This window comes from Pan paniscus, chromosome 11 (assembly GCF_029289425.2).
Source record: "Pan paniscus chromosome 11, NHGRI_mPanPan1-v2.0_pri, whole genome shotgun sequence".
NCBI classification, from domain to species: Eukaryota; Metazoa; Chordata; class Mammalia; order Primates; family Hominidae; genus Pan; species Pan paniscus.
This window is the reverse complement of record NC_073260.2, coordinates 118866903-118881109: the sequence shown is the minus strand read 5'-3', so window position 1 is coordinate 118881109 and position 14207 is coordinate 118866903. Positions and strand designations below refer to the sequence as shown.

Sequence of the window (14207 nt, the reverse complement as noted above, 5' to 3'; positions counted from 1 at the left end):
AATGACTGTTAATATATTCCAGGTCTAGCATTTGTCATTCCTTATTAGGGAAGAGCTAAGAGATCATGAGAGGAAGAGTTGAAATGTTGGTAAGTTACAGGTACTTTTGCATATGCTTTTGTATATGCATAGAAAAAAAAGAACCTCAGACAGTTATTACCTTTTGGTTTAAATTTGGGAAAAACATGGACTTTTGCCCTTTACACTGTGTAGTTATGTATATTTTGCATTCTTTTCCTTATAGCAGGCCTTAACTTTTGAAATAAAAGAACATACAATTGTAAAGCATTCCATCTTTAAAAAAAAAAAAAAAAATCAAGCCACAAAGCCAGATAAAAATATAAGAGCATTTATCACATTTCTAGATGGTGGAAGATATCCAAAGTTTAGTAGGTATATAAGAAATTAGACAGATTTTACTGTGTGAAAAGTTTAAATTTTTGAATATTAACAGAAAAAAAGAAAAACATTAACAGCAAATAACTTGGGAAAAATATTTGTGGTAAATAGGGCCAAGTCTTACTACTTTTATATAAAAGAGATATATAAATTGCCAATAGGCACACAGAGATTCCAGTAGATAAATAGGGAAAGTAGTCTCATTAAAGGAAATACTGTAACTAACAAACTCAAGAGAAAGTATTTAGACCCAGTAGTAACCCAAATAAAATAAACATTAAATAAAATAAACCCAAATAAAATAAACATTAAATATAACCATTTTTATTTTTTAATAATTAAAGAATTATTACTGCTCGCAGAGGTATAATAAAAGTTGTGTTGCACACTTCTGATACACAAAGGTGTGATAATAGGGAGCTGGTTAACAAGTTAACTGTGGTACATCCTTCTCATAGTGATATGTAGTCATTATGTCTCAGAAAAATTTATAAACTTAAGAACTTGACCATATTATAATGCCAAGTGAAGAAACAAGTCACACAAAATTGTATATGTAATATGACCATGACTGTATAAAACAAAACAATGCAAGTCATCTAAAGACAAAATCTAGAGCAATACAGTACAAATATTTATAGTAATTGTTCCTGAATGGTAGAACTGTAGTGATTCTTCTGCTTTTCAACTCTTAAATTTTCAACTAGTTAGATTTTCTTGATGCTATAGCCACTTGTTTTTGTAACAAGTATAGTGCTAAGTGAGGTATTCAGTTTTGGAAATCTTTAAAGTACAGACTTTTTTGATGATGGGATTCAATTTAACTTGTTTATTTTTCAATAAAAATATTTAGTGCAAAAATTTTTGACACATAAATATAGTGCAAAATGATAGGAACATCATGATGTATTTAGAAATTTTAAATTCAGTTTTATGGGTAAAACTGAAAAAAGAATTTTTTTGCATTCTAAGTGATAATTTTGTGATTCTTTTGAAGAACTGTTGTAATCAATGACTAAAATTAGATTTACTTGTGCATTTTAAACTACTATGTTTGTTTTATTGCTTAATTTAGACATGTTCCTATAAATAAAAAGCAGTAATCAGAAACAACAATTTAACTCCATTAATTTATGTTCCTGTGGGCATGGTAGAGAAATAACTTCTCTTGAAACAGTGAAAATTCTATTTTCTTTATTTCAGTTCACTAATACCATTACATGTTTATAGTGTTTTGGAATAGTATTTTGAGACCCACTTTTTGTGTTCCAGAAAAGTTTTAAGAAACAGTTTCTTTCTTTTCTGATTCTAAAACTGCAAGAGACACCAGTTAACTAAGTAGTCCTGACAATGCGTGAACTTTGCTGTGTTTGACTCTATGTGTTAAGACAGAGAACTAAATAAAAAACATACTCTCTTTCTTAATTTGGGCATTCTTTTACTATATTGAAAGTTTTAGGTTTCAGTGGCTGGCCTCAATAAAATGTGCATTGCTTTAGAGCAGTTCGAATAATAGTTAAAGATACAGGCTTTGGTGTCAGATAGACCTGAAATTAAATGTTTGCTGTGCCACTTTTCAGCTATATGACTTCTTTCAAGTTATTTAATACCACCAAAAACTTTCCTCATCTGTAGAGTAGGATAACAGTAGTAATCATATCATAAGAATAAATGAGATCATTCATATTTAATGCTTAGGTAAGCACCTAGCTTATGGAATAATTAATAAAGGACAACTGTTATTATCAGTAATTTTTTTCACCAAGTGTTTACTTCATTTCTAAGCTTTTAAGTAATTTTTAAATATATACATATATATCTACTTGATATTTTACTTCTTTGCCAGAGTCTAACTTCTAGTAACTGCTACCTAAAATCTCTTATATGAAAATAGTTCTGCAGATTAAAGTCAGCCTGCTGTGTATTTGTGTGCTTGACTGTTCTAGTTATGTTACTTAGTCTAGTGAGTTTCTTGGTTTTTCTGCAGAACCCATTTGTACAATGGGAATAAAAATAACTTCTTTCATTGTTAAGAGGATTATGTGAATTCATATTCTTAAAACCTGAAAAATAGTGGTTATATAAGGTTTTGAGGAAAGTAAAGTTTGGTTTTGACAGTGGTATCTTCATTGTCATCTGTGCCATTATAAACCCTTCTGTAGTTTGAGACACTGTTCTAAGCATTTTTTAATACGTATTTAATCCCTTTAGCAACCCTATGAGGTAGTTAGGTATAACTGTTATACAAACTGCTGCACAGAGAGGCAGAGTAACTCACCCATAGTCACACGCTAATAAGTTGTACAGCTAGGATTCAGACATAAGTGTTGTAGCTCTAAAGTCTGTGCTATTAATCAGTAATATACTGTCTCAACCCTGTTTATGCTCCATCCAGCTACTACTTTGGGGTTTATCTGGGAGTAGAGAATGGAAAAAGGAGAAATGATCTGGAGTGGTTTCTAATAGTCCTGAAGAATAGAGGCAGTATAATTACTGAGGCCAGTGGTTAATCGTCCTCTTCTCACTTAGTTATAGAAATACTATTGTCTCTCGTTTCTCTTCTGTAAATCTTACGAGTTCATCACAGGAGTTTTTCTAGAGTATCTTAACTTCCCTGTATTATGTGACAGCATCTTAACCTCAGACTGCATATCCTTTTCCACTATGCTCCATCTGAGAACACAGTTCAGATGCCTCATGATCTTTCCTAGTTTCCACCTAGTGTTGTTTCTAGCATCCTTCTATAGATGTTGGGAGTCAGTCTTTAACAATGGTGGCAGTCTTATTAAGTGACTCTGTACCTCAAAGATCATTTATTCTTTGATGAATGAATTTTCCATTTTAGAAATCTTAGATTCCATTGTATATTACAGTATCTCTTCATATTAGTTACACAGACCAGTGGACCAGACTAGTTGAAGGTTGTCCGGACATTTTATTTTATGGCTTGGAAATTTTAGTGAAATTAATGAAGGAAACTTCCAGGGACAAGTCAGAAATAATTTGTGTTTAGCTTTAAAATGTGTTCATATGCTTATGTTTAAATAGAAGTTTAGTAGATTTCTAAATTGCACATCATGTTTAATTTCAGCATAATGAAAATAATTTAAACAAATATGTCATCATCATGTATACTTTGTTGAGAGCAGAGATTTTATTCCCCCTTCTTCCTGTCTTTTCACTGCTACTATTACCCTCTTTTTTGTTAGAGACTAGCATTATTGAGGCTGAGTTTCTTTAAAAAAAAAAAAATAAGTTTCTGTACTGAAATTCAGTACATTTAATTATTATATAGTAAAGATACTGATCTTTTTCACTGAAGAAAAAAAGTCACTCCAAAATATAATCAAATCTCCTTCTCCTCTTCCCCCTCCACCCTCCCCATATAATTTCATCAGATGGCAATACTTCTTACCAGCTCACTGCTAATGAATTAGTGCCAGCTGGAAAGGAAGAAGAGCATAGCTACCTGAGGTTAGCAATTTTTAACTTCAACACAACTTGCCCCTTCTAAAATCCAGCTTCTTTGCAGAAGAAACCTACAGTAAGGGACAGAAGCATCTAAATCGTATCAAATTTAAAGGTGACAAGAGATCTGAATTAGTTACAGACTCATGAAAGTTTCCCTCAATATATGTTTCTTTTTGCTCATATGTTCTGAGTGTTCTTTTTCTAGAGAGGAACTTTAGCCACTTTTTCCCCGTATTTCTAATAATAAACCTTGTTCTACATTCAGTTTATAAACTTGACAAAGTATGTTAGTGATCTTGATGTTTTTTGTTCTGCTTGAGCCTCTGAAAACATCCCGTGTCTAATTTGATTTCAGTGTGTTTATATTCTGTAAATGTACATGGGTGACCTTTTACTACTGAACTTTGCATATTACATGCATCCATTACTTCACATTATAGTTGCGTGAGCACTTATTAATAGGATTGGCAACAGTGTTATTATTTAAGTTCTGGATAGTGAAAACTCCCTTATTGGCCACACTTCCAAGGATGGCACCTGAATCCAAAGAATGGTAGGACTGCCCAATTCAGAGAGCCCTGCACATTGTTCCTGTCAGACTGGAGGCTGTCTCAATGTGTGATAATATAAACGATAAGCAGTTTTGGGTTTTGGTGGCTTTTTTTTTTTGGTTCAATGAAAAGTCTGGTGAAAGGGTACTACCTCTTTCAAAAAACTCTTCTGAAAATTATTTTCATCCATCTGTCTATCCATTTAAAAAGTATTGAATTTTGTCCGGCTCTAGGCACTGTTGTAGATACTAGAGATCTAACAGTGGAAAAAAACAACAAAACAAAAAGCCCTGCTGATAGATCTTGTTATTCTTCTAGTAGAGGGTGATAAGTAAAATACATTATGAGTTAGGTGATCCACTCTATGGAGAAAAATTAAGCAGGGTAAGGGAATAGAGAGTGGAATATGACTTAAAATAGTGGTCAGTGTCTTCACTGAGAAGATGACATATAAAAGGATCTCAAAGATGATGAGGTAACAAAACATATATCCAGAGGAAGGCAATTCTGGATTGGTGAGATTTAGCAGGTATGAAAATTCATAAGAAGATACCGTGAATAAATTTTAGGTCCTATAATAATTTATAGTTAGTAAGAAATGATGAACTTTTTTTATTAGCTGTAAAAATGAAAATACAGTCTGATTTTTAGGTAACTGAATCCTGGGAAAGTCAAGAGCGCACCCGCTTTTTTCTTCCAGTAAATGGCACCACCGTGTATTTGAGTTTATTCACTCTTCCTGCCCACTAACATCAATAGCCAGTCTATATCTAGTCCAGTATATTCTACCTTATATGTCATTTCTTTTCCCTCCTCGTAATTCCCATTGGCACTAGTTCAGTTTAGGTCTTGTCACTTTTCTCCTGGATTATTATTATATCTTTTTTTTTTTTTTTTTTTTGAGACAGAGTCTCGCTCTGTCGCCTGTGCTGGAGTGCAGTGGTGTGATCTTGGCTCCCTGCAGTCTCCGCCTTCTGGGTTCAAGCGATTCTCACGTCTCAATCCTGAGTAGCTGGGACTACAGGCATGCACCACCACACCTAGCTAATTTTTGTATTTTTAGTAGAGACGGGGTTTCACTATGTTGGCCAGGATGGTCTTGAACTCCTGACCTCAAGTGATCTGCCTGCCTCGGCCTCCCAAAGTGCTGGGATTACAGGCGAGAGCCACTGCACCCGGCCTATTATGTCTTCTTAATGTCAAATTCATGTCTAAACCTCACTCACTTACCCCCTGCCAAGCCAAACATGCTATTGCTTTGCTAAACTTTTTTGCAGTTACCATCATCTTTTGTACGTTGTATGAGGTAGAAAACCTTTAATTCTTTGTTTCTTCCTCTGGATTGTTTCTTCACTTTACATATTTGTTCAGTCATCAAATTTTATTGATTGATTAGAATTTTCCAGTGCCTCTGGAATTCATTTAACTCTATTTTACTCTCATTGGTCTTTTTAGGGGCCCTCATGTCCTCCTCCTTGTCTATTAAAAAAGCTTATTCACTAACTCATTTCTCTTCCCCTAGTCTCTTTCACCTACATAATGAAGTTTATCATTTGCATTGATAACAATTTTTTTTTTCCCCAAAACGAAGTCCAAGCTCTCTGGCCTGGCATTTAGAACCTACTTTCTCCATATCTTGAACACATCGAACCCACAATTCCTATTTAATGCCTCTATTCCTTTGTTATTTGCTCTATTCAGTATGACTCCCCTGCTATCTTTTTTTATGTAAGAAATTTATCTGAGTTGGTTTTCAAGCTCAGGTCAGACATCTGTTGTACTCTATAAACCTTCTGCCCTCAACTCTCCTATATCCGCCCCTGTACCCAATAAATAACTGATCTGGCGTGTGCATTCCCATAGTATGTTTTAAAATTTTACACTACTAATTCATCAATACCTTCTTACTTAAAAAAAAATCCAACAATGAGAGATCTATAAAGATAAAAAGTAAAAAAATGTGAACTTTGCTTTTTTAGATTCTAATCTCATTTCACTCTCCAGTTGTCCTGTATCTCTTGAGTAAATAAATACCTAGGAATAGAATTGCTGGGTCATATCACATGTCTAGTAATTTCAGATTGGATGTTAGATATTGTATTACATTATCCATTGTCTGATTTTTGTCCTTTTCCTTTAAAGAGTATTGAAGGTTGTTTTGGGTGGCAGGTAAGCTGCTTGGAGATCTTACTGATCTTTTGAGGCTTTTTGTATGTCTTTTAGGATAGATTTAACTGTTAAGCTAGCTTAGCCCTTCTGAAGTCCACTGAATGTCCTAGGTCTTTAAGAAGGTCTCTCCATTCTGGCTAGTCAGAACCGAAATGTCTCCCAGTCCTATATGAACTGGGTAGCCAAAAACCCTAGTAGTCATTCTTTGCCTGTATTTGTGCAGTGTCACTGTGTATTTGGATAGTATTCAGTAGGACTCGGGAAACCCTTGCAGGTTTCTAGAGCTTTTCTCTGTGTGGCTCCCACATCACTGGTGCTCTGCTTCATAAATAGCTGCTTCTGCTTCTCTGAACTTTAATCTTTTTCTCCTCAACTTAACAAGGCTGCCATACTATGCTTGGTTTCTCTCACTCTACATGATGGACAAAACCTTAAGAGGTTAGATGGTGACTTATGCCAGAAAACCTGTTTGTTTTCCTTCCCTCATGATATCAGTCGTGTGCTGCCTGCTGTCTCATGTCTGAATATGGTTGGTTGATCTATTTTGTCCAGTTCTCTTGTTTCTGGGCACTAGTTTGGTACCAGGTACTCTATTAGTAGAATAATAAAATGACCATCTATGTGTCCATCAGTCAGTTTGAACAATTTTCAGTCTTTTTCCACTGGAGTATATTTAAGCACATCCAAGATATCATTATTTCATTTCATCCAGAAATACTTTTTATTATTGTGAGCATTCCAGTAAACAATGATGAATGCAAATGATGAAATATGAGGCCTGGAGTTTTAGGAAAAGAAATCGTTCTGAGCCTTTCCAGAATTACGGTTGGAGAACTAAAGCCTCTTAGTCCCAGAATTTGCATAGGACTGCCAGAACTTTCTAGATCAAGCCTTGCACATTTCAGAATCATCTCAAATGGATTCATCCTCATTTATTGTATGCCTGCTATCTGTAAAACACTTGCTATACACTGCTACTGAAGATGCTAATGAATAATTGTTTAAAGTTAATGGCAATATAAAATAACAGATTGCCAGGTAAATATCTTGAAAAGTCATAATAGCATTTCAGGGTAAAGTGATTAGTTGTCAAGGGAAGTTTTGTAGATAAGGAGAATTGAGTTCTATACTTGGGAGAAAAGTCAGGACTTAGGTAAGTTATGTTGCAAGGAAAAACACTATAATTAATTGCATTCTTGAAGTTTCTGTTCCCCCACACCCCAAATCTATTAGGTTATTTGCCACATTATTCTTTTCTTTAGCTGGCACTTAAAGCATTTGGTATCTCCTGCACAAAAGAATTTGCTCAAAGAAATGGCTGTTGAATTTGTGAGTCAGTTTTCTGTATCACCTGATCTAGCCCTCAAAGCATACTTGACATGCTTTAAAAGCAGTCTTCTTTTCTTTTAAGACTTCTGTGTAGTTTTTATGCTACACTTGTGGGTATTGTGGTTTGATATTTGGTTTTTACCAATTTGATGAGAAATTACTCCCCTCTCAGTGTCCTGGGAAGTTTGACTAGTGGTTGACCCATCCCATAGAAACATTTTATTTTTTTCATGGCCCTTTAAGGGCCACTCATTAACATGAATGCCTTATCATTCATTGGAATAGAAAACTGGGAGGCTTTACTTTTAGTTACAAAAGTTAATGTATATAAAATACATTAATAAAACCGGCTTAGCTTCATTTTTCCTACTTTCTTGTGATATTTTTCTTAGACTTGCTATTGATACCTCAGATAAATATCCAGCAGTTTAGAGATGTGGAAAAAAATATGGCAGTTGGAATCAGAGAGGCCCAGGTTCCAGTTCAGATTCTGCTTTTTCCGAAGACTTTGGAAAAGCCATTTTCTAAAGTTGCTTTCTGTGCTGTGTGTCTATAAAATGAGAAAAATGAGTGATTAGATTCTTAATAAGTTGCAACTGGTATTGTTGTCTAGGTTGCCTTCTGAATTATGTAAATATAATGTGCCTCCATTGCATATTTATGACAATTTATAAGTGTTTAAAAAAGAAGGGGATTCTAGTTCATTAACTGCGAGGTTTTAGAGTAAACTAGAATTTGAAGAATGACAAAACTTTAAGAGGTTGCCAAAAAATACGGGTGTACTTGTTCAAAAGCAAGTCTCAGATTGAGTCATGTATCAAACGTAAGCAATAACAGACTTGACTCCTCTGGGGAACTTAGGCAGAGTATTCATTTATACAATACTTGAAAATTCCAAGTATTAACAAAGATAGCTTCTTTAATATAGTGAGAAACTCCTTACATCATATCCTTGAATAATGTCATAACATCGATGAGGGAAAAAAATTGATCCCTGGCCTGGGCCACTGTCAATATGGAATTTTCATATTCTCCCTATGTCTGTTTAGTACTGTAGTTTCCTCCCGCATCCCAAAGATGTACGCTTTGGGTGAATCAGCGTCTGCATGGCCCCAGTCTGAGCGAGTGTGGGGTATGTGTGTGAGTGCGCCCTCCAATGGAATGACATCTGGTCCAAGGTGGGCTTCAGCTTTGGCCCCAAGCTGCTGGGATGGGCCCTGGCCACCTGCAATTCTGAACTGGAATTAGTGGGTAAATGTTTTTATTCATCTTTCTTAAATGTATGTATAGCTTACATTTATTTCAATGTCTTTTTTTTTTCCAAAAAACTGTTTGTATATTGCATATATAACTAAAATATAAAAGCAACATTTTATAAAACTTTCTACAGAGACAAATTCCACACAAGTGGTAAGGGCAACCTAGTGTCTCTAGATTTGTTCTGTTTCATAAATTGGATTTTAACAAATCCTATGTAAATCAATTTTTGTAAATAAAATGTAATTGTTGGATTTTTCACATCTTAGATTTTTGCAATAATCTGAGATTTACAACACTTTCTGATGTACGTTCACTCTGATTCTGAAACTAAATTATATTATTGGATTTCATATACAGTATTAAAATTAATGGTGGTTTACCAAGATTAAACTTTAAAGCATATCTGAAAGTTATCTATCTGTAAATAAGACAAATTGTCTACAGAATTAGTTTTATATAGTCAGTGATGTGTAAACCTCTTGGCTTTAAGAACCACAACAACTTAGAATGCATTAAGAAAACTGTCACACAATTGATCCGAAACTGCATTAAGAAAAAAATTCCTACTTTTTTTTTTTTTTTTTTCCTTTTACTGGTTTCTTGTCTCTCAGGGTCATAGTTCCATGGGCTGTCCCCACCCAACCCCACCAAGTTTCCTTCATTGACATTTCTGTTCTTTCCTTCACAAATTCTGCCATGGCTTGTAGGGAGACCACCTGATTAAACTAACCAATACTGAGCTGGGAATGACTGACACTTCTTAGCTAGTTCTATAAATTTCGTTAGTTTGTTTTTGTTAGCCCCGGTTAATCTCAAATAGATAGAAATTTAGAACATTATTGAGGGGATTATAATGGGATTAATCCCTTTTGCCTATCCCATAATGTATTCAGCTGTTTCATTTCTTTTTGTTCATATGTGATTTTGTGTTTTCAAAGTAAAAAATCTGAATATTTATTTAGAGTTTACTTTGGATTAAAAATATTCAATTTATTAAAGCTTCAAAATAATAACTGTAGCTCAAACTTTTAAGTTCCATCTACAAATCTGAAAAATCTATTCGTAAATATAGCAAATTTCAACACTTTTAGAGGGGAATCTTACAAATTAAATTCTCTTACGTATATTAATGTATATTTATAAATACGCCTTATAAATATATAATAAATTATATATTTTGTTTCTTCTTAAAATACTTGAATTGTCTAACAAGCTTTGTACCATTTCATGAGCAGGTATTTTTGCCAAAGCATGATATATGCATTGTGTAAACACCTTCATTCTGCACAAGTGCACACTAAAAACAAAGCTTGTGGGAAAATCGTTGGAACAGATCACTTAAAACTTCCTATAACTTTGAACTAGAGGAGTCACAAATAATAATCTTAATAAAAGTTAGAAAATAATTAAATTTTTTCTTTTCCATGTAGTTTCACAAAGACAACTGCAAGTTATAAATATTTTTTTTCAAATAAGTATAATTTCCTACTGCTTCCCTACTCTTCACATTCTTTTCCCCCGTTAGCTTACCTAGCTTTTAGTTCAGATTCTTCTCAGAATCATACGGTCAGAGTCTGGTGTTTAATTTCCCTTCATGTTTCTTCTCAAAATTTATCAAAACTATCACTATGACTTAAGTTGGCTGGGTTCTATTTCATTAGTGCAAGTAAACAATAACTTGTTATCACCCATCTGTGGTAAAACTGTGGTATAGCTGGCTCTTCTGTTTGAGAACTATAGAAAAGTTCTGAATGTTTTTTTTTTTCTTATCATGAGTGGATGTGTACATAGCACTCCTGATGGAGATATTTATCTTTTTTATGGGCATCTATATTTAATCCTTTGGAGTATATTGATTTAAATGCAAAGTGTAGCTTAGAAATAAATGTTTGGGCTGGGTGAGGTGGCTCACGCCTGCAATCTCAGCACTTTGGGAGGCCCAAGGCGGGTGGATCACTTGAGGTCGGGAGTTCAAGACCAGCCTGACCAACATAGCAGAACCCCCGTCTCTACTAAAAATACAAAAATTAGCTGGTGTGGTAATCCCGGCTACTCAGGAGGCTGAAGCAAATTGCTTGAACTGGGAGGTGGACATTGGAGTGTGCCGAGATTGCACCACTGCACTCCAGCCTGGGTGACAGAGCAAGACTCCATTAAAAAAAAAAAAAAAAAAAAAAAAAGTTCAGTTACATTTTCTCTTGAAAGTTCAGGTTTTTGTTTTGTATCCATCTTCCTTACCTTGTATAGTTTAACTTAACTTTTGCTCTATATAATTCGTACTATAACATTAGTATGAATATGGTAGGTAGTGCATGTCGAATCTATTATCTGTTTTTGCAAACAATTTTGCTTTTAGTGAGAAAACCATCATAATTAAAATATTGAAGCTGATTAGTTTCTCAAGCACATGACTGGGATCAAAAGCAAAGGAGTAACTGTTAACATTTAATACACTCAAAATGTCAAAAAGCATACGTGCATACATCCCACTTATGCAGGGTTCCACGTATTAAACATCATCAATTGCCTGGAATAGCTAAGACTCAGGAAATAAGGCCTCCAAGGGGACACTCATCTTTTACTCATTTAAGACATTTGTTGGTTTTGGGCTATATACAAGGCAATAGTGTGAATTAGAGTTGATTTTTTCCCAGTCTGAAGCTCACAGTTTATTAAGGGGACAAAAGCTAAATTCAGATAATATCAAATATACTGTAAAAGTGATGTGTACTCTAAAGGAGCTACAGATAAATAGCTTTGGGAGGCAGTTTAGAAAGGGAATATACTTTCAGTGTATTATTGAGGAAATCTTTGTAAAGAGAGTAGCATCTGAGCTGAGTCATGAGGTATATTAGTCTATTCTCACACTGCCATAAATAAACATCTAAGACTGGGTAATTTATAAAGAAAAGAGGTTTAATTGGTTCACAGTTCCGCAGGCTATACAGGAAGAATGGCTGGGGAGGCCTCAGGAAACTTACAGTCATGACAGAAGGAGAAGGGGAAGCAGGCACCTCTTACACGGCCAGAGCAGGAAGCCGGGGAGAGGTGCTACACACTTACACACTTTTTTTTTGTTTTGTTTTTGTTTTTGTTTTTGTTTTTGTTTGTTTGTTTGAGACAGAGTCTCACTCTGTTGCCAGGCTGGAGTGCAGTGGCACCATCTCAGCTCACTGCAACCTCCGCCTCCCGGGTTCAAGCAATTCTCCTGCTTCAGCCTCCCGAGTAGCTGGGACTACAGGCACACGCCGCCATGCCCAGCTAATTTTGTGTGTGTGTGTATTTTAGTGGAGACAGGCTTTCACCCTGTTGCCCAGGCTGGTCTCGAACTCCTGAGCTCAGGCATTCTGCCCGACTCGGCCTCCCAAAGTGCTAGGATTACAGGTGTGAGCCACTGCATGCAGCTGAGCTACACACTTTTAAACAACCAGATCTCACGATAACTTACTATCACAAGAACAGCACCAAAGGGGAAATTGCCCTCATGATCCAGTCACCTCCCACCAGGCCCCACCTCCAACGTTGGGGATTACAATTTAACATAAGATTTGCGTAGGGACAGAGACCCAAACCATATAATTCCACCCTTGTCCCCTGCCAAATCTCATGTCTTTCTCACATTTAAAATACAATCATGCCTTCACAAGAGTCCCCCAAAGTCTGAACCCATTCCAGCATTAACTCAAAAGTCCGAAGTCTCATCTGAGACAAAACTAGTCTCTTCTGCCTATGAGCCTATAAAATCAAAAACAAGTTAATAACTTCCAAGATACAATGGGAATACAGACATTGGTTAATACTCCCGTTCCGAAAGGGAAGAATCAGCCAAAAGAAAGGGACTATAAGCCCCGTGCAGATCTGAAACACAGTAGGGCAGTCATTAATTCTTAAAGCTCCAAAATAACCTCCTTTGACTCCATGTCTCACATAGCATTAAGTACATTTACAGTGTTTTGTACAACTATCACAATTACCTGGTTCCAGAACTTTTACATCACTCCAAGCAGAAACCATGGATTCATTAAGCAGTCATTCCCTGTTCTCTTCTGCTCTCAGCCCCTAGAACCATACATTTGTTTCTTGTCTGTGTCTCTCTGGATTTGCCTATTCTGGATACACTGTATAAATATAATACAGCATGTACCTTTTGTGTCTTATTTAATTTCTGGATACTTTGTATAAATGGAATCACATACTATGTACCTTTTGTGTCTTCTTAATGTAATGTTTTCAAGGTTAATTCGTGTTTTAGCATGTATCAGTACTTTGTTTCTTTTATGGCTGAATAATATTTTGTTATATGGATTTACCACAGGGTGTTTATCCATGAATCAGGTGATGGCCATTGAGGTTGTTTTCACTTTTTGGCTATTGGAACAGTCCTGCTATGACTAGGAGTGTTCATAGCAGTTGTTCATGTACAATTTGTATTTGAACACCTGTTTTCAATTATTTTTGGGTATATACCTGGAAGTAGAATTGCTAGGTTACATGGTAATTCTATGTTTAACTTTTTGAGAAACTGCCAGACTGTTTTTCCACAAGCCATATGTGAAGGTTCTGGTTTCTCCATATCCTCATCAACATTTGTTATTTTCTGTTTTTTTTTTTAATTATATTAGGGTCATCCCAATGAATGTGAAATAGTATCTCATTATGGTTTTGATGTGTATTTCCCTAATGATTAATGACATTGAACATACTTTCATTTGCTCTTTGGCCATTTGTGTATCTTCTCTAGATAAATATCTATTCAAGTCTTCTTCCCACTGTCTTTTTTTTTTTTTCTTTTTTTAAAGAAAGGTTCTTGCTCTGTCTTCCAGGCAGTGGCACAATCATAGCTTACTGCATCCTTGATTTCTTGGGCTCAAGCAATCCTCTCACCTCAGTCACCAGAGTAGCTGGGACTACAGGCATGCACCACCACACCTGGCTAATTTTTTGATTTTTTTGTGAAGTTGGGATCTCACTACATTGTTCAAGGTAGTCTCAAACTCCTGGGCTCAAGCAATCCTCCTGTCTTGGCCC

At 35.4% G+C, this 14207-nt stretch overlaps 1 protein-coding gene across 6 annotated transcripts in view; it reads left to right on the top strand.

Moving 5' to 3' along the window:
* Window positions 1–14207, top strand: part of RIC1 (RIC1 homolog, RAB6A GEF complex partner 1) — a 147999-nt gene that overhangs the window by 61643 nt on the left and 72149 nt on the right. The gene's annotated exons all lie outside the window — the stretch shown is intronic.